The sequence below is a fragment of the Sturnus vulgaris genome, chromosome Z (genome assembly GCF_052056855.1).
Source record: "Sturnus vulgaris isolate bStuVul1 chromosome Z, bStuVul1.hap1, whole genome shotgun sequence".
NCBI classification, from domain to species: domain Eukaryota; kingdom Metazoa; phylum Chordata; class Aves; order Passeriformes; family Sturnidae; genus Sturnus; species Sturnus vulgaris.
The window spans coordinates 23,024,177-23,051,165 of record NC_142283.1 but is presented as its reverse complement, the minus strand read 5'-3'; the positions used below and the strand labels follow the sequence as shown (position 1 = coordinate 23,051,165).

The 26,989-nt window shown below is 37.7% G+C and overlaps 1 long non-coding RNA gene across 1 annotated transcript; it reads right to left on the bottom strand.

Annotated features, from left to right (window-relative positions):
• Positions 1 to 16,523: 16,523 nt before the first annotated feature.
• Positions 16,524 to 23,787, bottom strand: LOC148219742 (uncharacterized). Its single transcript, XR_015799704.1, has 4 exons — positions 23,553 to 23,787; positions 22,771 to 22,886; positions 20,110 to 20,218; positions 16,524 to 16,980 (listed from the first exon to the last, which is right to left on the bottom strand). It is a non-coding gene; the product is annotated as an uncharacterized LOC148219742 (long non-coding RNA).
• Between the last annotated feature and the right edge of the window lie 3,202 nt (positions 23,788 to 26,989).

The following is a 26,989-nucleotide window of genomic DNA, read 5'->3' as shown; positions in this document are numbered from 1 at the left end:
GCTTTTACTAGTGCTACATTAATATAATCTGAGTAATAAAGGGAATATGTAGGAAAGGTTGCCCTATAGGAAAAGTGACCCTCCCCCCAGATTAATTATTCTCATTACTTTTTCAGGGTAGAATTGAATTTAATTTGGCCTCTTTTAATTAAGGGGCCAAAAAAAAAAAAAAAAAAAAAGAGCTCATCTCCTTTTGAATCACATTTTTTTCTTAGAAGCCCACTGTTTCCAGTTCATCTGAAATCTGAGGGTCACATGCCCTGCTCTTTTGCACACAGCAAAATCAGCAGCTTACGTTTAAGGTGTTTTGCTTCTTTTCTGAGCCTCTTGCTAGTGTACTTAGCAGAGAATGATTAAAACCTGTGCTCTGTTAGAACTGTTGCAGTGTTTAAACAAGGAAGTCTGTGTTTGTTTAAGAGAATGGGGAAATGGTTATCTTGACAGATTAGACTGAAAAAACAGGACAGCCACAGTCTAGCACAGATGTCCAAATTTGCCACTTGGCTGGTTTTTTGAGGTCCTCTAAACAAAACTTGCTTGTGTGTTTGTGCTTTTGCTCTGTTTGACACCTGACTGAGGAATGTGATTAAGCACTACTGCCAGGGATTACATGTCTCTCTTGAGCAAGTGTTCACAGGGCTGAAGTTTCCTCATGTCTGTCTAACTGTGTCATAGACTGCTATGGGAATACAAGAGAAACATCTCAAAATGGATTAAAGCCCTTGAAAAAAAGGTTGGATTGTAATGAAACCACTGTTTTGGACAGAAATTCAGTGAACATTTTTTTGAGCTGAGTTTTCTATCATCTCCATTCACTTAGTGACAGAACACATGGAAGTGAGAAATATATAAATTTGCCTGTGAAATACTGAAACCATTTGCATGACACATTGCAGCCTCTCAGACATAAAGCACACTTCGGTGGAGAGAAATGTTACATCCTTAATCAGTGTGAGATGATAATTTTCTAATACATTTTTTCTAATAATTTTTCTAATACATTACTTCCATGATAGAAAAAGCACTTCCAAAGCCACTGCCATTTAATTTCTTTAAAACATGCTTATCTGTAAATGAAGTTTTGCTTGGTTTGATTAACAATAAGTTGAAAAACAATAAAAAATACTTGATCGATAAAGGCCATTTGCCCACCAGAGGAGCTCATTGCACTGATCAGGCTCATGTGTGTGTTAGGGTTTGTGTTTTCAGAGTGCCACGTGAGAAGTGCTTTGATTGGTGTGCATATTTGTGTATCACATACGTCCTTGCCATGTACACAAATTTGGTATACACTGTAGGCCCCCAGAAATATGTCATAACCCTGGGCCAGATCCCAAAAAAGCCCACCAGTGCATGGTACCTGACAGTGGGGATGTATAAATAGCATTATAGCAATTGCCATTGATTCCAACCTTCAGAAACACTCTGAGGAATTCCATCTTTATATGTCTGTGTGATTACAGCAGTTTTTTTGAACTATTAAGGGTGAATATACTGTTAGAATGGGAAAACTATTTTTTTTTTAAAGAAATTACTGGAGATATGTTGATGAGTTGTTCAGACTCCTATTAGCACAGTGATGTCGGACAGACATTTTATAAAGCACCTGTGGCAGAGCTATTCATGCAAATCTTCTGTCTTTTTTTCAGGCCATCCTATATCCAGATTCAAGGAGTGTTTTACCAAGATTAAAGATAAGTACCTAACATAAGTATGAAGCACCTGATAAACACATAATACATGATGAAAATGAAATGCATGATAAATATAAAAATGAAACTTCTTTGGAATTCAAGTTTCTATGCAGCTAAAAGGACCCTGTAAGCAGTTTAATTTTATGACTTATAGAGTTGTTCTAGGGCCTTGATGAAAGATTTTGCTACCTGCTTTGATAATAGTTTCACTTGCTTCATCATCTGGTGAAGTATCATGACACTATTTAAAGTCGTAATGAAATTGAAGCCACAGTCTAGTTCCACCTTGAAACTTATCAGGTGTTTTAACTTTTTGCTGTGAGAATTTTCAGCCTGACATCAGAAGAAATGTGAGAAGGCCAAGGATCTTAAGGGAGAAATTGTTTATGCCCAGAGACTCTTATCTAGGTGCTGATAGGCTTTTATATGTTTCTTTTATCACCAGTTCCTGATTTTTGTTTTCTTTCAAAACCTTGGGCTTGAAAGTTATGATGATTCCGAAGTTATGTGCCAAACATGTTGTGAGAGCAGAGATGAGTAAACTGCTTATAGTGGAAATTTTGGCTTGAAACTTGCCACAAGGTGCTTAAAAAGTCTCTGAATTTTTACTTTGTCCCTGTGCAAGTGTGAAAAAAGAGATTCTTCACCAAAGCAAAATGGGAAACTGTACTACATGGTTTTCTTTTTTGTGCCATGGTGCAGAAATAATTCCACCACATTTATGTGGTGAAGAAAATGGGAATCCCGATTAGTGAAGCTTGTTAGCTGAAGCTAGGAGGTGAGTTCATATTTAAATTCACAGAATAATGCTAAAACAAATACTAAAACACACTCTATGCAATTACTTGGAACAAGTGTTGGCTGGAATAAAAACTTTCCAAATGGTATTAAGACTTGTAATATAAAGAACAACTTTTTAATGAAAGCTTTCAGAGGCACAAATGTGGCTCTGTGCACGCGTGATAAAATATTTCTGCAATTTTTATAAGGTTAATTAATTAGTATATCTAGCAGGTGCATCCAATAAATCAGTTTCCCCAATAACCCATCCTTGGGGCAGCTCCTTGGAAGTTGGTCCAGGGGCTTCTTAGCCCCATTTCTTGTGATGTCTCTTCAGTTCTGTTGTAAAACAAGATGTCCTTGTCAGAAATTCTCTTCCTAAGAATAAAACTAAACAGAATTTCAAAAATGTGTTAGTAAGGGTTAGCTTATTGTGAGAAAGGGCTAAAAAACATACAACTATGTATTAAAAGTCTACAAAGGTACAAAAAGGTACAAAGCTAAAAAATCTTTAGGCATCACCAGGAGTAGTGTAATGGTCAAAAAAACCAAATAATTATAAAATAACCACATCTTCTCTGATAGGGCATTGGGAGAATAACACCAGATATTACCTATCTCGACTGTAGTTAAGAGACAAACTCTGTCAACACATAGTTTATCTGTGTATTACACAACAATACCATACACAGGTGGGAGAATAGTGGTGTTATTAAGCTGTTGTGAAGTAGGAACAAATGTGACTGGTAGACTATGTTTGGAGAGTAATTACCAACACTTATTGGTCGAACTAATGTGCAGACTGAGAAAAGACTGCTCTGAACAGAGCAGCTCCCATTTAGCTGCTCTGAGACCACTCTTTAATATATTAATCAATAACTTAATATTAATCAACATTGAAATAGAGTATATACTCTTTTAAAATATATAGTTCCTCCCAAACTGGAATGGGGTAGAACTGGACTGCTGAAAAATCTTCACAAACTGGAAAAGTACAGTGCAAGAGATATGTGAAACATAATGCATAGGTGAGGAAAATCAACTTGTATGAGGAGTGGTTAGGTAGTGACTCTGTAGGGGTTTATCATGGATCAAAGTGAACAATGTCAACAATGTCATGCTCTTGTGAACACATCAAGACATCATGCTGGGATATGAAACAGCATGCAACACATTAACTAGCAATCCCTCTCCACTGAGCAGTGGGGAGAAGTCAGCTAGCTCCGTGCCCTGTCTGTCTTTTGGCCATTTACACTTCAAGCTGTTGTCTGAGTAGAGTGAGTCCGAGGGAGAATGGGAATTGCTAGAAATGGAGAATTTCAGTTTTGAGAGAATCTGATCAGAGGTGGAAGTCTTAAAACAAAGGAAAAAACCTCCAAAATAGGAAAGCAACTTTACTTCATGGCTGTTGTAGAAAGACTGGGAAGTTAAGGTATGAGGAGGTTTACATTACTCTTTAGAAACACAGAGTGTTAAGGACTGTCTTAGAGGATCTTATAAAAATTCTAGTAAGCCAAAATACTGGTCATGTAGGCCAGCATACATAGCTGATTCTTGAAACATTGTTAAGGTGTAAGGTATAAGCTCTGAAGGCTATTTCATGCTGAGATATAGCCAGCATATATGTCTACTTTAAATATATGTATAACTTTTTGTATGTATATCTCTATATTTAAAATGTCATGGTGATATCTACATATTCCTAAGGAGGCTTCTTAGTTTTGCATGGCTTAAGCATGGGCAAACACCATGGTTACTTTAGTACACTAAATGATGGTGATGATGATGGTGGTGATGATGATGATGATGATTCTCTCTTACCAGGAAAAGCATTCTTGAGAATGTTGGACATGAACCTCCTGCTTCCACTGAATTTTTTTGTAACGTCTGCAGGTTTCTGGAATTGCATGGAATGGATAGGGTGGTTTCCCTTTAGCTTGCTATGCACCTATTGGAAAAACATTTCTGTTCTTTTCCAGTTTGTCTGGGTTTTTAAAAATTACAATAATTTGTCACAAAAATCGACACATGTTGAGTTCCATGGGTTTTGGTTTGCAGTCCATAATTGCAGATTGCTGGGTTTTTCAACTCTTTTGAAGCTGGATGATCTCTTAGGAAAAATATTTTACTGTTGAATTGCCCAATGATATCTTGTGGGACCAATTAATTAAGCTTTGCTAACTTTCTCTAGCATTTAGCACTCATTGATTTACCATAGATACAATCCTTTTGTCATCCTGCTCTGGACACAAACAGTTCTCCACCCAATCAGGTCAGCTAGGAATATCTGAATTGATTGTTCAGATTTTTCTCATCTTTTGTCATCATTTTTTTCAACCTGATAACAGAATACAAGTTACAGGGAAAGCACAAAGCTGTGAAAGGAATACACGAGTTGAGCTGGAAGAATGTGTAAATTATGATTTGACTTACTCAGGAGCGGCTGTGGTGAGCTACTGCCTTCCTTGCATTTCCTGCAAGTTTTCTAAGTAAAATTAACACAGAAGGAGTAGGTTTATTCCCCAGAAAATTTCAGAAACATCAGAGTAAGCCTCCTGCTATTTCTGTACTACTAAATTCAGGAGACCTGGGGACCATGCTGGTCACTCAGCATACCCATCCATACTGACACAATGGGCTCCTTCCTCGCAGTTTTGGCCCACACCATCTGCTGGGCAAGAGATGGGCCTATACCTAGGTTTTAGGTTTGGATTTGGTTGCCTTGTTGTGAATGATAGCATAATTTAGAGGAAAGAATGTGTGCTGTTCTGTGTAGGTTGGCTAGAGAATGGCCTTTGGCACACTGAATTTACGACCTTGTCTTAGGCCATCTCTCCTGGAAAGACAGGAAGGAATTCATGTTTTACTTCTAGCAAAGAAGTTTATACTTCATGGTGAGGGTCACTGCAAGGTGACAGTGAAAACTATTGTCCTCTAATTGTTTACACAGTGACTGCCCTTTCAGGCCACACAAAATCCACCATCTCCCAATTCAACCAGTGCTTTTGCTGTTGAGAGCACAAGTATTCACTGGTGATAATGATAGGAAAAAGACATATAGCTTTGTTCTTTTGTGTTCAACCCTTTTGAGCAGCACTAAAGGCAAAAGCTTAGAAATTATAGCTGATCTTATTTCTCAGTAATCACTAGTACACCAAAACATAGGAAGAATAGCCTAGCCAAAGTTTTCTGGCCCAGATATCCTTATAAGTTGTAAGTATGTTGTGAGTGGTGAGTCTTATACAGCCACTGTCCTTCAGCAATAGTTGTCAGCACTGTGCTATTGGTAAGAATTTTCTTTCTTGATTAGAACATTATTAGAAACATTGACAACTTACAGAGAGAATAATACATTCTTCATGAGACTTGGGATTTAACCTTGAAAGAATACACTGCAACTGAGTAGAATTCTGTTAGCACATCTTTCTAAGTAAATGGAGAGGACAAGCAAGCAAACAAGCAAACAAACAATCTGAAAGTAAAAATTTGAATACTTCCCTATAAAAATGTCAATATAGATGTTCACGTACTGGCTCAAAGGAATGTCCAATATGATTGCTGACAAAAATTTCCTTTATGGTGACAACTGTGGGATACATATGGTTAATAAAACTTCAAAGAATTAAGTTCGAAAATTTCAAATTAACTACAGAGGTAACCTCAGTCAATGCCTTGCACATTGCTCCTAGACTGATAACAACGAATACAATATCGTGGCATTTATTTTATTTAGCTCCCTTCAAAAGATCCAGGCTGAAAAATGAGAAAGGCATCAGAGGTGGCTGTACCAAAGCCAGCAGGATGAGTTGCCAGATCCGTTCCCACTTCTTCACCCCAGGAGTGTACACATAGTAGTGACCATGGATGGAAGAAGGCAAAAAGATCACGGGGAATAGGAGGGAAGAGCCTGTGGTGCTGTGAGGACTGCTCATGCATCCCACCAAGAACTGGCTGCCACATAATTTGGAAAGTGCAAATCTTTTTGCTTGTTTCCAAATATACTCAAGTCTCTCAGACTCCAAAGTCCAGTTCAAAATCCATGTTATGTGTTTATCTCTGAGCTGGTGGCTTTAACAAAATAATCAGAGAGAGAGAGAGGGTAGGAGACGTCCATTGAAAGAGAAGAGGGAAAAGCAAGAGTGGAAATGCCTCCCTATCTTGTCTCAAACCAAAACAGGACTCAGCAAAAATAGTAGGAAAATTAGATTTTTCTCTGCATAATTAATGTTCTATTAATTCTAAATTCTTAAATAAATATGATTCACATTGTAGATGTCTGTAATAGTTTTGCTTCACAATGCTTCAGCACACAGGCTGCTTCATCTTTCCGTAAAGAAAACCCAAACCATATGAAAACACTTAAATGACTGTACATTTTGGTATGTTATTGCCTTTTTTTGATTGATGATGTGAGATCGCACACCTCATTGCAAAGTAATGCTTTTAACTTAAATCAAATCAATTCTAAGTGGACATGTTTTATGCATTTATGCTTGTAGTTTGAAAAAAGTGTGTCCTAAAAACAGCACTGGCTTTTAATTATCCAGTGAACAAGTCACTGGAGATGCTTGCATGTCTCAACCAGTGAACATTTACCTGTATTGTCATGCAACTGCTACAAGTTTAGTGCTCACAGAGCTGCTGTAGTCTTAATGAAGCAGTTAATGATGTGTGAATTATAGATCCTGACAGCCTCTTTTTAATAAAATCAACAGGACTGCATCCACAGTCTACCATAGCTGCTAAATAATGACAATACTGTCTGCTTAACATAACGCAGCATCTTTAAGTAAAGTACCATTCTTGAATGCTTATGCTGAAAAATTCACATCAACATAAAGAGGAATGTGAGCAATGAAGAACAAGCTGATACACATGACACTTCATTTCTTTCAGTTTGGGAAAAAATGCACTAACCACAGGGAATTCGCACATGAAGCTTCATGTAAAACAATGTGTTTTTCATTGTTATTGTAACAGCATTTCCATGAGATCCTTCACTGAAGAACAAGAGAATGGATAACGGACTTTAACAGTCAAAAGTTTTCAGGGTGGTTCTTTGTTTTGTTTTGGGACTTTTTTTGAAAGAATGTGAACTTTATATTCCCAACACCTTTCAATGAACAATTGTCTTCACATTGTAGCTAGCTGAAATGTGATAGTTCCACACACACACACACACACACACATATATATGTATATTTCAAAGGACTTTTTTCCCGTACATTCCGCTAATACAAAAAGAATTATTGCTGTAAGAATGAAAGGGCTCTTTTTATTTTTTTTAATTTTATTTTTATTTTTTTGTGTTGCTTTTGCTAATCACTTTTACAGCTAACTAACAATTCAGGGAAAATTTTATGTTCTCTTTGTGTGTATTTTCCCTAAATAATCTTTATTGCCTGGTAGATTGAAACTAAGCACCAAGGACTTTGGAAAAATCAAGGCTAGTTTATGTATGTGCTACTTTTATTTATTTTTTTTTCCACAAAGATTTCAGGCAGCTGAAGCGAAGAAAAGGGAAAAGACCCAAGTCACATTCACTAGCTCGTGTAATCCCTTCCTTTACTGTCTTGGTTCAGGCAATATCAGAGCAACAAAATTACAAAGCTAGAAAGAAACTGACATGCAAAAAACCCTTCCAACACAACCCAGCTACAAAAGAAGGAATTACCTAGCCTGTTATGAATTTATGAATATATTCAGGATACAATAAACTGAGTCTGCTGGACTGAATTTACCCAAGTGAAATTTTTGTTGCCAGTAAAGAACCTACAGTCTGTAAAGCCTACTGTAATTATTGCATGCAAACAAAGCAGGATGACTTACTTGCTTAGGGAACCAGTCAAACATTTCCTAGAAGTTCAATGTCTGTTTTCCTGCATTGCTGCAGCCATTTGTACAACAAACATTGACCATTGCTGTACTCTTGAGCAAAAATCTTGAGTAGGCAGATGTGCACACATATTCATTCAAGCAGGTGTTTATATGTCCTTACTTATGTACTTATGTACTTACTTATGTTGTCTCAGTTTCCAGCACTTCACACCCCACCTCTCTTCTATCTTTGTTCCACTCTTCTCAGTTAACACCTTGTTTAGCCACCCCAAATAATATCCTGTATCCTCTGGTCCACACAGCAACTACAAGGAAAAACGTGATTGCACATCCCTTATGAATTGGAAGACCACCCCGGCCAGTGGATCCATTTTTTCTCCCTGATCCAATCTGTATGCATGGAGTCAAATTTGCTGCGTGGAGCAGATGCTGGAGGGAAGATGGTGAAAAGAAGGGCAGATCAGCTGTTAAGACCATTAATCTTCTTACAGGCAAGACTGTTGGATGACAACGGGCCTTTTAATCATTTCTCTCTTTGAAAGCAAACCCAATTTTGTATGCAAGAAAGCCAGTGTGGAGAGGGTGGGCATACCTCTTGGGGAAAAAATTATATATCCAGTGGTTTGGATAAAGTAGAGATGTTGAAGTAGTGCTCAAGCACTTTTGAAATCATATACATGGAAGGCTCAGAGTCCTAATACCACTCATTATTTTTGATATTAGCACAGTAATGAAAAACCCAATAGTTGAGACTCTTTGTAAGACAAAATCTCCTCCTAGTAGCTACTGTACAGCTTCTTTCTCTTGACTCATCATTAGCATCAGTGGCAGCAAATCCTCGAAAAACAGTGGTAGTAAAACTGCCATGGGAGAGAAGTGGGAATGTGCCTGCTCGGGAGCCCGCAGAACAAGAGCTGCAACAGAGTAAATCTCCCTCCAGTGCAGCATGGCATCCACTTCAGGCATCCTGAGTGGTGCCATATGCTGCCAATATTCCTATTCACAACAGTCACTTCCTTGGAGAATAAAGCACCACAGCTCCTGGGAAGCATGGGAAAGGCACAGGTCTTGGATTGATAGTCTCCAGCACAGGAAAATCAGTATCAAATGTGAAAAAAACTTAAACTATGGACAAGATTGAAGCCAGCTTTATCTCTTTTGGTGAGAAAGCAAAAAGTACACCAACATTTTACTTATTTTAGATTTTTTCATTTAATATTAAGATAAATATCATAAGCAATATTAGTTTTCTTTTCTTTTAGACCACCTACCTGAAAGAGAATAAGAGATCAAATCATGCAACGATCATCTGTTTCATTACCACACGAAAGAGGTTTAGAAAAGCTTAGGATAAGCAATGGGATTTGTGAGCATGTTTCTGAGTCAAACCTTAGAGATTTCTGAGGTTTGCATACAATCTCTTGCCTTTTTCAGCAATCAGACCTTAGAGGACCTTTGAGAAATATAGGTCATTAAATGATTCAGTTCTAATCTATAATAGCTTCTATTGATATCAGCAAAACCTGTGCTTTCCATAAACCATATCTTTAAGTAAGATTCTTTAACTAGAAAAATACTGGCCTATCCTAATTTTCCAGTGTGATTTTTTTTTTCACACTCGTACTTTTCTTTTTTTTCTCAGTAGTTTACATATTCTTCTGTTGCAGCATTCAAGAGAAAATCATTATGAAAGTGTGTCTTGCACTGCAGATTGCCTTAGCTGCTTCAGAGCTGGCAGTGTGACGTACCTGATTACAAAGATGGCACTACTTTATGATCACAACAGAAAGAGCTAAAAGGTGAAAACCAGTAACATCCAATAAGCTCTTAAAATGCAATTTTACAATTGCTATTGGTGTTTTTCAGGGCTCTTGCTTGTTCTCCAAGCAAGTTTCATATGATTCAGGGACTTTTAAAGTGGCATTTCGGTGGCTTGCACTGCTGTTTTTATTATAAAACAGATCTCATTGAAGCTGGTGCTGCAGGGAGTGTAAACTGGCATGATGCCACCAAAATGAATGCAAATCTGCTGCTTTTTGCATTGAGAAGCTAGCCCTGAGATAAAGCAAATTCAATTCATGTCCCATAATGACAAGGTCATGCACCACAAAGAACCGCTTTTAAATTTGCTTTGAGTAAACTTAAACGAAGAAAAGTGTGTATCAAAATAAAAAAAAATAAAAGCACCATTGAAGGGTTTGGGTGAGTCATTCAGTCTCACCTGAGAATACATGTAGATAAAAGAGTATAGCTTTGATGGAGGCACTAGTGAATTGGTTATGTTTTCATAATGACTTCTTTACATTATTGAATACAATGGGAACTTTAAGGCCAACTGCAATAACAGTTTCTCATGAAAAATTAACAAAGAATTTATGGAAATGTAGCAAAAGTCCCAAAGCAATTAGCTTAGATTCCTCTAGAGTCTGAGAAAAGCCTGGATAATTGCAGACAGAAACCGCATAAAGTGGCTATTTTCATTATCACAGGATACAGAAAGTCCATTTTCATCACAATGCGACATAATGATGTTAAAGCTAACATGGAGATGTGTTTAAAGAGGTTGAGGCACAGTTTACAGAGTGGATAGATTTACATGGCATCCAGATCCATATTAAAGATCCTTTGCTAAGCAAAGCAGTGTTTTTACCTGGGGTATTCCAACCCTCCTGCAAGGTAGGAAAGTAAAATAGATTGCAGTCTCAGGAAGCTAAATGTACATTACGAGTAGAATGCACAGGAATTAGTTTAATTTAACTCGAATGGAGAAAAGGGAAATCAGGATTCAAATCTGTAGATAAATACAGATATGAAAGTACTTATTATACATTTATGTTTATATGCTAGTGCTGCATAATTTTGAAACTGAGAATTTTTTCAGTTTAAGGCCATGTGAAAATCACCCTTAAAATCATAAGAACATTGCTAAGAGCACCTGTAACATCTCCTCAGCCCTACTTCCTGTTTTGTCTGTGAGATCCATTGATGCATTTTATTTTATTTCACTACTCTGCACACGGTGTGTTCTCGCAGATCTAATTACTCCTCACATGAACTGGAAAGTCATATTCTGGTTGGATGCCCATGCTCAAATGATTTATATTACATAACACAAGCAGCCTCTCATAATCACAGATGTCCTTTGCAATGTCAGACACCTCGATCTACAGAGTATTTCTGCAAAAGACCTCCATAAATGGCTGTAGGTAAAAGTTTTCTGTTAAAACACAGAATCATTTCTACACTATTACAGTACAGCCCTGTGGTTGTTGTGTAGGTGAAGTTTGCATTGGTCTCCAAGGGGATTTTGACTGCACATTCAGGCCTTATATGTTCTCACAGCTGAGTAGCACAAATATCACACAGTCTAGCTGTTAGACTTGATTATAATCTTGTTCATATCAGTACAAATCAAAGCAGCCTTGCCAATGTTTTGCATCAGTGAAAGTCTGAAGCACAGATGGGTTAGCTTTTTTTCCCACTACTTTGCCAGTTTACCTCTCTCTGAACACTAATATATAAATTATAATTTAGATCCATTTTACAATCGACTAAACTTGATTAATGTACGCTAATGCATGATCCTTTTTTCCTCCATGAATTTTTTGCTAATCTTTGTCTCATGTGCGAGCGAGAAGGATAAACGGTATCAGTGCTTTAATTAGCAGGGAGTTAACATCATAAATCAGAACCCATGGGTATCTGCTTATCACCTGTGTTCACAAATGAATTTATCTACATACCCATCTGATCAATTTTAGCTGGTTTTATGTTTCCACTGTTTTAAAAGTAAATGTGCTTCTAAAAATTTATCTATTTTATCCTATTGTACAGTTGCATTAACTGCTATATGAGACTGATAAGTAATAATGAAGCAATGCTTAAATATTGCAAATGGTTGTTATCTTATTTTTCCCCAAAGATTTACAAAAGAAAAAAGAAAAAGAAAAAGAAAGAAAAAGAGCAAAAACCTGCCGCATTAAAAAAAGAAAAACCCTATACAAAAATATTCTTATAAACCTGCAATGACCAAAACCTAATTTAGATTCACTGAACCAAAAGCTTACTTGAAACTGTGCTGAACAAAAAACTGACATTAAACACCCTTGGATCTGAAACTTCTGAATGGTTTAGATACCAGTAGGTCAAATGAAGTCATTGCTCAAGGGCTAGTTTAAAACTACTTGTAACATGTTTTGATTTACAGATTATCAATTCAGCTGAGCAGCAGAGGAACATATTCGGGGAATCGCATAAACAAATACATTCAACTGTACTGTGGATTAACCTAAAGTGACACATTTATTTAAAAATCTGCCTACTACTTGTCCTCATTGATTAAATGCCCTTAAGAAAGTGAGTCTGATGAAATAGAAGCCATTAAGATTCAGCACACCTCCTCCTCTCCTTTTGATGGTTGACACATTCCCTGGAGTGGGAGATTGGACGGCTGATAAGCTAACACTGAATTATAAGCACTTTGTGCAATGTCACCGGCAAATGAAAGATCTACTGTTTTGCTTGCAAAGCAACAGTGCACCTTAACAGCACAAAAATATACATGGTGCAGGATTATTTCACCTGCTGTGTTGGGAATATAAATGAATGTATGTATATGCATCTATATACATCATGTGTGCATTTTTATGGCAGAGACCAGCTCACAGTGCAATACAGCTTGCTTGGAGGCAAGTACCATTGATCAGGAAAACAGGAGAGTCTGTTTCAGTGTTGTCAGAAAGCCAAACAAGCATGGTGTGATATCTCCATTGTGTGTGCCATGGGAAGATTTTTCCGAAGCCAGGTCAGGGAACAAAGAAATGGAGAAACATCCTTCTCCCTAAGTCTCACTGGGCTCAGAAGGAGATTATGCTTGCATTTTAGAAAGACCAGATGAAAACAGTCTAGAGATTACTTAGAAAATGAGCTTTGGCATTTGGTACAGGCCTGCATAACCAAACAAAGAACTACAGTCTCCAGTTTTTTTCCAGAGCTCCGTGTGAGCTCTGTCCTCTTTGCCACAAAAAACCCAAACTAAAACTAAACCACTTGACTGATCTCTAAATTATTTTAGCTTCTTGTAGTTCCAAGCATTACATAGATTTTATTTCTAGGTAGCTAACTGTGAGGTCCAACACCTGCTGTCAGCCCCTGTGTTAGTACCTTATTGGTTTCTCTTGACACTGTTTATTCGGTTTGTTATTTGACACATCTGTGGTGCTGAGCCAGTCCTGACAGCTTCACATCAGCTCACCTACTCATCCGGGTTATTTTGGGCTCCAAACATATAACAGTATATATATTTTGAGTCACAATGTGGGACTTTCATGTTTATTAAGAACAGTTGTCAAGGAAAGTGTTCTTAATAATTGTGAAGATCCTGCAGCATGACTAGCTCTTCCCCTAAAAACATCAGTCTAAACTGGCAGGAAAGGGAAGGGCTAGAGGTGAAGGCGTTTAGACAAATAGAATAATCAAGTACCACAATATTGTTAGTTCCATGATCTTACTGGTGATTTGCTACCACTGTTTATAGAAAATGTTTTTTGCTGAATAGGCGAACTAATGAAACCTGCTTTTCTACTGAGCAGCATGCTTTATCCTGCACAGTGCCAACCGTGTGGTCAGTGCTGCCTCTCTGCCCTCCTGCTGACCCCATTGCAAGGGGAGCCAGTCTGCTGTGGAGCAGCTCGTTGTGCACAGCCACTCTTACCCTTTGCACTGGCACTGGGAGTATTTCTGTCCTCTACCCAGCTGCCAATTTTCACATGAGTTCTAGGAACTTTATTATCCTAGATTTCTACTCTGCTTTCAAATTCAATGGAACTGGCAGAATTACAGCATGTCTTTTACTCTTTTATTACTCTACCTGCAAATTTCCCTTCTCAGTTTCCTCCTGGCAGTTTTATGCCTCAGAAATATATGGAGAAACACTCAACATACCCCGCCACATACCCTATGCTAAATACAGCTATTTGGCATAGGTGTAAACCAGGACTCTAAATCATGACATTTTGCTGTTCGTGACAGGGAGGACAAATAAAGAATGGACTAGCACTGAAGTTTGTCTGGGTAAGGAGTGTTTAGGGTGGAAAGACTGATAAAAAACACAGATAAAGGCACATTCTTAATCAAGTGGGTGGCCAGGTATGTGCCACAGAATGATCAAAGGTGATGGCCTTTGTCTTGAAAGAGACAAAGTTGTTAGAGTATCTCCTGATATTCAGGATTTGAGTATCTTCTAGAGTGTTTTTCTACAAGTAAGCACTGATGGAGACACTCAGCTGCCTCCACAAGGATGTCAGGGAATGGTTTTCCAGCTGCCACTCCAGAAAACCATAGGATTCCCAAACTCTGACTTCACATATTCACAAAGCTAATGGATATCTCAGACACTTGAAGTTCTGAGAAAGGACATCTCTTAGCAGCACCTGCATGTAGGCCTTGGAACTCATCCCCAGATTCATAAACAGTTCCATCAGTGTGGAAGGAGAAAGTGGGATTGGGGCTGCGGGTAAATGTTTCATTTGTAGGGTTTCACTCGAAATGCAGTGTCTTGTTTTGGTTCCCCAGTCTATGACAGGTGTGGGACCACCAGGGTGGTCAGTGGCCTGTAGCATTCAGCATGCTGTGAGAGCTGGAGGGAACTGACTTAAAACTAACAGGTCTTGGCCCTGAGCAGCCTGATCCAAACAGGAATGCATTCCATGCATCCTTTCCCTGCCATGCAAGCACATGAGACCCATTCAAGAAGCATGGCACCTTCAGTCTGGGCCCATTCCCCATTATGCAGGCTGGCAGAAGAGTAAGCAGAAGGTTCTGAGCCATGAGCAGAGATATCCAGAGACACAGCTGAGCCCTCCTCATGACAGCCAGATGGCCTCTGGGCTCCCAGATCATGCTGCCACTTGGCCTCTGCTGTGGGAAATACTTGGCTATCCTGAGATGACAAATCTGTGGTGACTTGGGACACAGAGTATGACCATCTGAAGAGCAGTCTTTTCCTCACATTTTGACACTATAATATCTTGGTTTCAAATGTAATATAATGGAAAGGTTTTTAAGAAGCATCACTCTAATTCCTTAGCATTTGGTAAATATTCATGGGGGCAGTTCTGGCACTCAGACCACTTCTTATCTAATAGCTGTCATGTGAGTGAACCTCATAATAATTTTTGTTCAGATGCTATTGCTGTTTTGAAAAGTCCAGATTTACTCTGTCTACCTCTTACAGTTTCTGAAAGGTACTAGGTTACAATGACAACGCTATAATTATTTCTTTGCCATAAAGAAAGTAATGCATAGAATTAAAAAGAGCAGCAAATAACAGACTGCACAACTCCAGTATGGTAAGCTTGCATCACATACTTGATTGAATTGATCTCAGAAAACCAGAGCCATGAATGCAAAAAAACCCAAACCAACCCCACCAAAAGAAGCCATTATTGTCTAATGATATGTCGTGGTCTAATCTCAGCCAGCCTCCAAACCCCAGGCAGCTGCTCACTCACTCCCCCATCAACAGGACTGGGGAGAGAACTGGAAGCTGGAAAATTCATGGATTGAGATAAGGACAGTGTCATAGGGAAAACAAAAAACATGTACACAAACAAATTAAAATAAGGAATGAATTCACTGCTTTCCATGGGCAGGCAGGTGTTCAGCCATCTCCAGGAGAACAGAGCCCCATCATGCATAACACTTGCTAAGGAAGACATGCCATTTCTTCCCCTCAGCTTTATGTACAGAGCATGGTGTCACATGGTCTGGAATATCCCTTGGGTGGGTTGGAGTCACCTGTTCCAGCTGTGTCACCTCCCAGCCTCCCAGGCACCCCCAGCTTCCTCACCAGTGTGGCAGCACAAACAGCAGAAAAGGCCTTGGCTCTGTGTAAGCCCTGCTCAGCAATAACAAAAACATCTCTGTATTACCAACCCTGTGTTCAGCACAAATCCAAAACACAGCCCCATACCAGCCACTGTGAAGAAAGTTAATTCTACCCCAGCCAAAACCAGCACATGACAAGAGCTGAAATATTCCAAAAATCACTGAACATGGATCTCTAAAGACCCCTTTTATTGAGATGCACATTGCCCTGCTCATGTTGATTTAAGAGGTCTTTTGGCACAATAGCAAGTTTTAATCTGTTGGAGCCTTTGTAGATAGTGTCACAGAGAGTGGAATGGTTTGAAAGCAAAACCAGTGAGAGACTCCAAGTCAGAAACACAATTTAATAGGAAAAAAGATAAAAATAAAATACATGCAATAGTACAAAAGAAAACCACTGACAGAGTCAGAATACAATTTGACACCCTGCTAGTTAGGGTGGTGGTGGCAGTCTAGATGAAGTGGTCTTGTTGAAGTAGTGATCCTCTAGAAAGGTCTGGTAGTTCTTGTCCTCTGAAAACCAGTGGGTAAGGGCTGTCTTGGTGTTCCAGATCTCATTTTTTATCTAGGTAGGAAATGCTTGGCTCCTCCCCCTGCGTGAATCATCTCAAAATGGGTGATGTAATTTTATCAGTCATACAGTGGGACTCAATGGCCCATTAATAGAAGATATCTCCCTGGAGGAAGGATGGGTCATGGAAAAGATAAAGATCACTGCCCCACCTGGTTTCAACAGATAGTGATAGAATACATGCTTTTGGGCACATCTTTACATTGTAACCTAGGACAGAGAGAAAAGACGACCAAATACTATTTTATTTCTTCCTTCATTTCACTATATCCTTGATATTTAATCTATACATCCTGCTGAGAATATATATTTTCAGAGAATAAGTGTGCATAAGCACATATTTATTTGTTCTAGAAATACAATGAAAACTAGTTTATTCATTTTTAATGAGTCAATATGGTTTTCAATACTTATCAATATGAATTTATTTCAGAATGTTTAGGATTCAGAAAACGTGACTGTACTTTGTAAATTTTAGCTTTGAAAACTCAATGTAGTTATAAACTGCAAGAAATTTAAAAGGAAATCTTATCCATTTTACCAGTTTTATCACACAAGTTGAAGTTATTTTAAAGTAAAACTCATAGTGAAGGAAAAAATTACACCCAGGTTTTACACCTTTAGACCAGAGTAAAAATTTCCAGCATGTTCATTAATTCTATAGAAAAATACCCAAGATTTTTCATTTGCATAAATATTTAATTATGTTAATACATGTTCCTCCTTACCAGTGTGGGTTTCCTTGAACAATCAATTAAATCTTCCTTAAAAACATAGAGACTCTGTGGTTATGTACAAACAAAAGTGATGCTCCCACACTTGTGCCAAATTTACCACTAGTCCCTTACTGATAAATTCAGTTACCATAGGCCAGATTGTCTGGAACTTGATCAACAAAAATAAAGTTTTGATTGAATGATACCGCTTCCTTTTGCCTAGAGTGCCTTAAAAAAGGTTAGATAAAAATTGTAAACCTTTCAAAAATATTGAATACTTCAATGTGGCGCTGTCAAATGGTTTCTTTCCATCTAAGGACACAGGGATGGAAAGCCTTCCCAGTGGCCCAGCAGACAGTCCTAAATAGGTCAATACTTCTGCTCTCTAAATCTTCACTAGTATTTACCACTGCTGAGGGAAAATGCTTGTTGTTTCATTTATTTCAGATACATCTGTTCACAGTGCACTCTGCAAAATAGTCCTAGTCCTTCTTAATGCCAATTTTTTTTGCAGCTGTGTTGTAATAAATCATGAAAGTAAAGTCTAGTTTGTGAGCTTTCAAAATAAACCTGACCTCACATTACTCAGATTATAGCATACTATAGCTAGCTGGTTGTATTCTGTTACTTACACTCAAATCTGAAAATTCTGAAAGAGCTATTAGAAAAATCTAACAAACGACATAACTGTTAAATATTTATGTGCTCAGTAGAAAGACATTTAAGGTATATTGCTTAAGAAAGTAAAACAGGACTGTTTTTTAGGAGCTGAATATGAAGTTCAAGGTTGATACAAATTGGAAAGTTAAGAGCATTTAAATGAATCAGATATTCAAAGCTATCTGCATATATTTGACTGTACTATTGCTCTCTGTGTGGGATTGTTTATTAGAAATTCAAAGACACACAAAGACCTATATTTGACTTGGCCTTCAGCTGGAGGTGCTCATATTTCTTCCCAGCTGGACTATGTATACATAGCAGGAAAATGCAGGCAAGAGCTACAGAAAGTGTGCATGCTGTTATAAACACATAGCTCAGAAAAAAGGTGTCTCAAAACTACGTTGATGGAGATTGTCTTGATATTAAAGAGATGCCTTTTGGCAGCATGTATTTCCATAAATGCATATTAATATTTAAAAATGCCATCTACAACTGGAAAAATTATTTTATGTTTGCTTAAACTACAGCTTGTTCTACCTGAAAAATACATACTTAGAACACTGTGCCGAAGAATGGATGCTGCAGAAGGGTGCAAATGAAAGACAAAATGTTTCTACCGAAAAAAACCAAATAAACAAACAAGCAAAATGTATTTAAAAATAGTATTTGGAAGAGGACTCTTTCAAGAATAAAAGAACTAGCCATGAAAAGAGAATAATATTTGAAAAGGTATTTGAGTTGTGGCATATTATAGCTCTGTGGCATTGCACTGCTTAGCTGAAGAGAGATTATGAAGAAAGACCCACTCCCAGGAAGATACTGAATGTCTCTTAGCTGTTTCACTGCAGCCTGTGCTGTCTTTGTAAATCAATGACAGCCTCTGTAAGTGCAAAGCTTTTTGAACATTACTTTTGAACATGTCTTGGTAGCCTGCATTGATGGAAAATCTGTGACATTGTGTGTGTATTCTTCCTATCACTTGATAGACCATGGTAAAGAAAAACTTATTTATCTTAGGTGGTTAAATATCCTAATGGATTTACTGCAAGTGGTATGGAACTGGGTGAGCGTGGCAATTTTCCCTCCTTTCATCTCCTTTTATCTACCTTTTAGCTTTACCTTCTTCTCTGTCTTCAGCTTTTATTATATCTATCCCTTAGAGGATCTGATTCAAAAGGTACTGATGTCAATGGCAACCTCTCATTGACTTCAAAGGACTTTGGATCAACCCTCAAATGACTCATTTTAAGTAATGGTATTACACACTGCTTTTTTGTTTGCTGTGCACAATCATTTTCTAAACACAAAGATGTCAGATATTTGCTGAAATGCTAAAATGAGTGATGAAAAGAAATAAATCATTCAAAGGAATTTTCTCTAGGCCTTGTCCAAGTTTAACCAGACAGACAGTTTCTATAAATCGATAAATTTACATTAATATTGCTGCAAAAACTACCCCATATATTAACACAATGAGTATCACTGGTATCAGTCCCATAACATGTGCTTTCACCAGGAAAAAAAAGCCCTATACTTTCCCCCCATTCCCTCTGTAAGATTTTTTTTTTGTGGATTGCCATTGTGATGGAGTTTAATTACAATTGCTGTTAAAGCAGCATTACCTAATATTTTATTCTCATACACAATGACACCCTTGAAAGCACAAGAAAGCAGTGACCATGCAGTATAGTAGATTTACTGTGGGTTAAATTGTTTCCTATAGATGTCACTGGCTTGAATGTAGTGCATTTTGGCACAAATCAAGAAGCATCTGCTCTGAGAAACAGTGGATAATGCAGTGATAAAAATTTGGTCTGTGAGACAGCACTACTTCTGCCACTGCTACTTGGTCATCAGTAGGAGATCTCCCTAAAATTGGAGAGCCCTTTTGCCTTAGCTCCACATATTTTGGTGAGATATGCCAGAAGCTCAAAAGCATAACAAAGTTATTTTTACTCACAGTTTGTTCAATGCATGGTTTATTGCATGACAGGGATTTTCACAAAGCAAATCTGAAATCTGCTTAACAGCATGGAATTTCTTGAGCATTTCTCTCTGGCCCAACGCTCCTGGAAGAGAGGATGCATGAGACTAATTACATCTTCACATGCTACAACAGCCAACAATTCTCCGCAGCTCATGGTATCTAGTTTAAAAGCAGGTGATAGTGTAAATGGGTTCAGCATGTGCTAACAAGACATCATAAACAGATACTATGACAATTTTCAGAAATTACAGTAGTTCCTCTCTTATAGCTATAAGCGCTGCCAAGAGGGAAACAGTATACTGCATTGCACAGTTCTTAGGGTAGACTCATACACTGTAAGTAATTCAAATTAGTAACATGAACATTAGTGCAGCTGGGCAGGAGTTAGACAATGTGTCTTTCGTGTTGGAAATGATTGATAGGACCAGCAAGTGTGCATGGCAAATATGCGAGGATAGATTCCAAACAAACCATGTCATGCAATCAGTTATGACCCAGTAGTATGCTGGCAAACTGCATTAAAGAAAGGTGTACCCTACCTGCTGGGGGAAAACAAGTCTACTTATGTCATGTATTCCTTAGCTTGAACTAGCTAGCAAATATTCTATTACATTTTTTCATTATTATTATTATTATTATTGTTAGTAGTAGTAGTAGTAGTATTTCCTTTGCATGCTCTCATTTTGAAAGAAATCACACTTGATCTGTAACATTTCCTTCTGTGCTAAAATTAAGAACAGAAATCAGTGATAATCTCCTACATTTATCTACCTTCTTGTATTGGCTATTTGTCAGAGAGACCTCACTAAATTCAAGTTTATTTTCACCTGACTCACTAGGGTTCTCTTTTTCATTCTTAGACTGTGTATGGTAGGTTAACTGAATGCTTTCAGGTCAAGCAACATCAAGACTAAAAATCTCCTAAAACTAAGTAAAGCAATGAAACTAATAGTGTTTTAAGCTAGAGAAAAAAAAAAGGTTGCAGTGTGTCCATTTCCATGCTTGCAGGAACATTACAATTACAAAAACCCACCCTCTTCTTCCTTCCTACTAGAAGATACTTGTCTAGTATCATAGAATGTTTTGGTTGGAAAGGTTCATCGAGTTCCAACATCCCACCATGGGCAGGAACACCTCCCACTAGCCCAGGTTGCTCAGAGCCTTATCCTAACATGATCTTGCTCACTTTTAGGGATGGGGCATAACCTGTTCCAGTGCCTTATGAGATGATTTTTTAATGATATTTTAATTTTTTTTTCACAATTAAAAGCTGAAGTTATGAGAGACAGTTAGCAATATATCATTCATAAAAAGAATATAGAAGCAATATATGTATTTTAAAAAATAGAATATATTATTAGTCCTGACAAGAAAAATCTGAAGTCAAAATAAAAAAGCTAGAAAAGGATTCAAAGAACAAGTTATCAAAAGCAAAAACAAAAGACTTTTCCCGCCTTTTAAGTTCATCAGAACCAAGAACCTGTCTAGAGAGCTTGTGGAACAAGTACAGGATTGATGAGGAAAAGAAAGATAAAAACCATAGCAGAGAAACAAACTAGACTATTTTCATTTCTTTCACTCAGGAGAAAATACTAAAGGCTACTGATTGAGTTCATTCTGCATGACATAATTCTGTAGAATAGCTTAGACTGAATCATCAATGAAACCTGCTTTTCACAAATCCAGGGGGGAAAGAGGAGCAAATTCTCAAGCTGAACCACCTTGAGACAGCCTGGATCTAGGTTGGTGCTTGGTCTCTGTGCCTCATTTTCATTCCTAACTTCTTCCAGCCGCTTCTATTCATCACATATTACAGAGTTACAGCCCATTTGTGGAGTTTTTCTAAAAGACTTTTCTGACACTGCTGTCTGGCAAGCACTCCCAGGAGCTGATGGACCTCAGCTGCTCAGATGTTCCCTTGGGCATCTCTCAGGTTTTGGGAAAGGTGCACACTTCACTCATGCAAACTTTTCCTATTGCTCTAACCTTGCTGCCAGCATTAACTCAACATCTCCAAAACAAATCGGATAAGAACATGATGAACCACCAACTGGGCAAAAGGAATCGTAATATATGAAGAACTGAGAGTGAAACAAAGAGTTGCATTATGCTACCGTATAAATCCTTGAATACATTAAAAACCACTAATCTTTATCCCTAAATATAGATATGGTCACCTTCTCTGAGGAAGTGTCACAAGAAGAGACACTAGAGATTCTCAGGAACATGGAGCTATTTTTAAACACAGAAATTTAATTGACTTGGAAGGGATAAGACACAAGTCTGGAGAAATGTGATGAACACACATCTGTAAGCTAATAAATAGTACTGAAAATGTGAAAAGGAAATGTTTCCCTACTTTTCTGTTAATACCAGGAATAGGAAGCATTTAATGGAAATCCTAGGCAACAGAGAAACAAAAATTACTTTTTTTCTCTATACCACTTACAACTAACATTGTTCTATTAATTGCTCCAGAGAACTGTGAAGGCCTTGAGCATAAAGGAGAGATTCAAGCAGAGATTTGAACAAAATCACAGAATTAGGTTACTCAGTGACTGTTAAAAATGAGGATCTTGATTCAACTTCCAATGAGAGTCTCTAGTCCATGAGCTGCCAGAAACAAGAACTTACTCCATGCTGTAGGTCCATTGTGCTAAAGTATGCTGTATCCCACTCTGAAGCACCTCATGCTGACTCCTGCTTGTTGGATAGATGCTTTGTTTGACCAGTTGCAATCCTTTTTATTTCTTTATATGAGGAAAGACAGAACATGGAGGTAATATTTTGGTTTACATTGGTTGGTTTGTTTTAAACCAAGTTACTGACATAGGATAAAATGTGGCACCAACTCCAATCTCGCTATATACTGTTTCTGTAATGAAGAAACTAGCTTCATTCTAACCTAAAAAAAAAAAAAGAGAGAGAGAGAGAGAGAGAGAGAGAGAGAAAGGAGCAGTGTACATAATAATTGTGCTATTTATAATGAATAACCTTTTTTCACATTTTAGTTGCAACAAATTGGCAAGCAGCTACTCACAGATTCACAGATATTAATCACAGAATTTAGGCATTCAAAACATTTATGACAACATGTTTATTATCTTTTCTTTCACCATTTTAATATTAAAAACTCCCTACAGTTAATTATGCTGTTAACAGCAATTCAATATTCACAGAGACCTTATAGTTATAGACTATATGGAAAAAAAACCTGAAATATGGAGGGACTCTTTTATTATATAAACAAAACATAATCAAACATAATCAAACATAATAAATACATACATTCCAAAGTGTACAACTTTTTGCTAATCTAAATTCTCCATAAAACATACTTTTAGGTGATGTGAACTTTAGTAGTAGTAGTAAGTAGTAATAGTATTTCAGCATATTAGAAGTCACATTGTACTTACTACTTTTACATCTGCAGAAGAAGATGTAAAAGGGAAAAATCCTCCTTCAGTCTGTGGATCAAGGAAGGTAAGTATCAGATAGCCTATATCTACCACAGGTATGTATATATACTTGCTATATATTCGCAGTGTCTCCTGGATGAATATGCTGTTTTTGGAGAGGCCACCAAGAGACCACCTTCTGCTGAAATCACCTTCATAATGAGTAGAGTCTGTGAATAACATTGACAATCCAGTTTCTAGTTCTGCAAAACAGCTTAGAGACTATTACAAGTAAATAGGTCAAAATGTCCTCACACAGAGCAGTGAGAGGGGACAATTAACATTAATAGAAACACTACCAAAGCAGACTGTGTTCCCTAAGCAGACCAAAAGCATTCACACACCAAGGTCGCATGGATTTTTTGTGGGGGTTGTTGTTATGCATGCAGTTGAGTCTTACCCCTGTGTGTGCCACAGAGGCACACACCCTTTTTCCTCGTTCTGCATGAGAGTTAGTGATGGAGAGACAGATCAAGAGGTGAAAACATCCCAGTGGCAACAGGATACTGTGTGCAGTGCTCCTCAGGGCAGTGAAGGAGCTGAGAAGCAGGAACTTTGAAGTGAATCATGGCTGCACTGCAGAAAGCAGATGTGGAGATAACTCACAGTGGGGCTGGAACTCCCTTGCACTAGTCTTTGCCATGTAAACATCAGGTCTGCCAAGTCCTGTAGAATGTCTGGATGCTTTCAATTCCATGTTTGAAAAAGTTGCACAATGGTGCACAGGCAAAAGTAGCAAGTAACATTGTTCACAATCTACAAGAACTTATTGGAGTTTTCTCTTCCCCAAGTCCTATCCTGAGCAAAATAAGTTGTTGATATCCTCCATCTCTTTTGCTCATCTGGCAGAGACAACTAGAAAGCAGTGTCTGAAAATCTACATCTGCCTCCACTCTTCAGTTTCCATAACTGTGAAGTAGAGAGAGTAGAATTTGTACTCTTGTATCATTTTAATAACCACACTGTGAAGCCAGTGAAGGTAATACTTTTCTTATATTGGTCCACATTTATTTCTGAGGAGCAAATCTGACAGAGGTCTGGCAAATTGAGGGCTGTTGGTTAATACATTCATTAATTCCATCAAACTGTAGAATCAAATTGGTCCAAACTAATTACTAAATATATTCCTCCACTCTCTAAGGAGTCATATTAGCTACATATATATTATGTGGTTTGAAATTAGGAGGAACTGCCACCAGTTCACACTTCTGTGCATTTTAGAAAGCACATACTTTTTAAAAAATAGTGGGGAAAATCATGCCCATATAAAGTGTAGCCTTCAAAACTGAGAGGCTCACATATGCACCGATCTCCTGGTAATATGAGGAATAATCCAGTAACAAAAAATGAGAAATTAATGAAGAAAAAGCATAAAAATATGAAGGAATAGTAGTCCTGTCCTTCCTCAACTGAAGATCTGTATGCATTGCAAAGATGTTGTCTTGTGAAAAAAAGTTAGAGGATTTTTACTTGCCTCAGTTTCATTATGATGTGTAACTGAATTTGTCACTTTGCCAAGAATCCAGCTAAGGAAATCTTTTTAGCAGGAATGAAAAGTAGAATAATTTTAAAAGCAAATTTTTTAAAGTATATGCAGCTTGTTTGGCATCATTTGTTTTCCCTGGATAACCTTCATTTTCCTTATAAATTACCTCTCTCACTTCACAAATGATGACTTTCAGTGTGTGATGGAGAATTGAGGAATTATGCACACCCAGCTGATACGTTAATTGTGTGCTGTTTGTTTAACAGCAGCATCAGGAATAAAAAATCCTCTTCACTGGTTCTCTAAAAGCCTTAACAAATAACAACACTTATTTAAAACCTAAAGTCTGAATATTCTGTGTTTATGAGTAACAGGATATTATCATATTAAAATCATTACTAAGCTGATGCAGGAATATTTGTTCTGAATCCTGTCAATACTCTAATGGCAGTAGTCTTGGAAACTACACATCTGCTACAGGATTAATTACACACATAAAGCATTATCATTGCCCTACATCTCCTATGAGGTAGAGAGGCTGCTAGAATGATTAATGGCTCTGTATGACATACAAGGGAATAAATGTAAATGTTACCCAATGGATATAAAGGTCTGTTCCTTGCTTATATTAAGCTGAAGGACCTTATTGGTGCAATATTATTCTTTAAGGTCTGTGGGCAATGTTAAAATATCCTAATCCACAAATTCTATAACATTTGCTGTACTGTTGAGAGAATTTCTATCTGTCACAGTGTTTTGAAATATTTTAGACATAGGTTGTGTGTGCTTGCAGGTGTGTTTAAACAGATTCCATACTTGGTGAGTCATCTTTCCTGCTTATTGTAAGTAGAGGTGATGCTTCTAGGGCCAGTATTAGACCTAGGCCATTAGGAACTTCTGAATTTTGACTTAGAACAAGTCTCCAGGCACAACAGGGAAAAAACATTTCCTTTTACAATGCGCCAGGGAGGCATAGGTTCAGTTGTGACAGAAAAGAAGGAAAACTGGAGGAAATATTTAAAAGCCAGTCCATTGTTTACAATTAAAATTAACAGAGCAGAGTTCAAAGGTGGCATACCAGTATGAAATTAAGGCCATAGGCAGACCCAAGCAAGCAATTAGGTGAGAATTATAACAAATGCAAACTGGAGCTAATCTATTGACCATGTCACTTCTTCATGCTTCATTATTTCTTTAGACATCCTTTAATAAAGACCCCAAGTGGTCCTCCATACCTTTGTCAAATCTGAAATACTAGATTGTGAAGACTGAGCCCTTTGTTCATCCAAAACTATTTGTTTCTGTCTCTGCTAACTCATACTTCTTTCCTTTGAAGGATCACACCCTACATGAGGGACTGAGAGCACTGCAAAGCTGTTTGCCTTCAGCCGCCTTTAAGCACAAAAAAGTTCATCAGCCAAATAAATCTCTGATGCATTTTGCAATTTACACTTGCATTGGTATAAAATTGTACAGCCTTCTCCCCAAGGTGAGCCACAAACTCAGCAAACAGCCTTCTGCAGGGGATCCATTGCAAAGTAATTGCAGAGAAGATGGAGCCAGTTGAGAACTGACTGATATTCCAATAACACAGCAGAACAAGGAAGGTGGATGCTGAATGGTGCCATAACTTGTGTCATTACTCATCTTGTATATTACAATGGCAATAAGCTTGACAATGATCATTTGCATTTGTACACAGCAAGTATCTCCCAAGCTACCTGTCAGTGCAGATGGGAGCTCCAAAAGTGAAACAGAAAGTGAAGGGGATAGTGATAGAAGAAGAGATCAAGTCTTGCAGCCCACACACCTTATAAGATGTCTGGTCAGTTTACCAAAAAGAAGCAAACAAACCAAAGCTTTTAGACAACATCCATGTCACCATTTTGGACACTTAATTTACTCATAT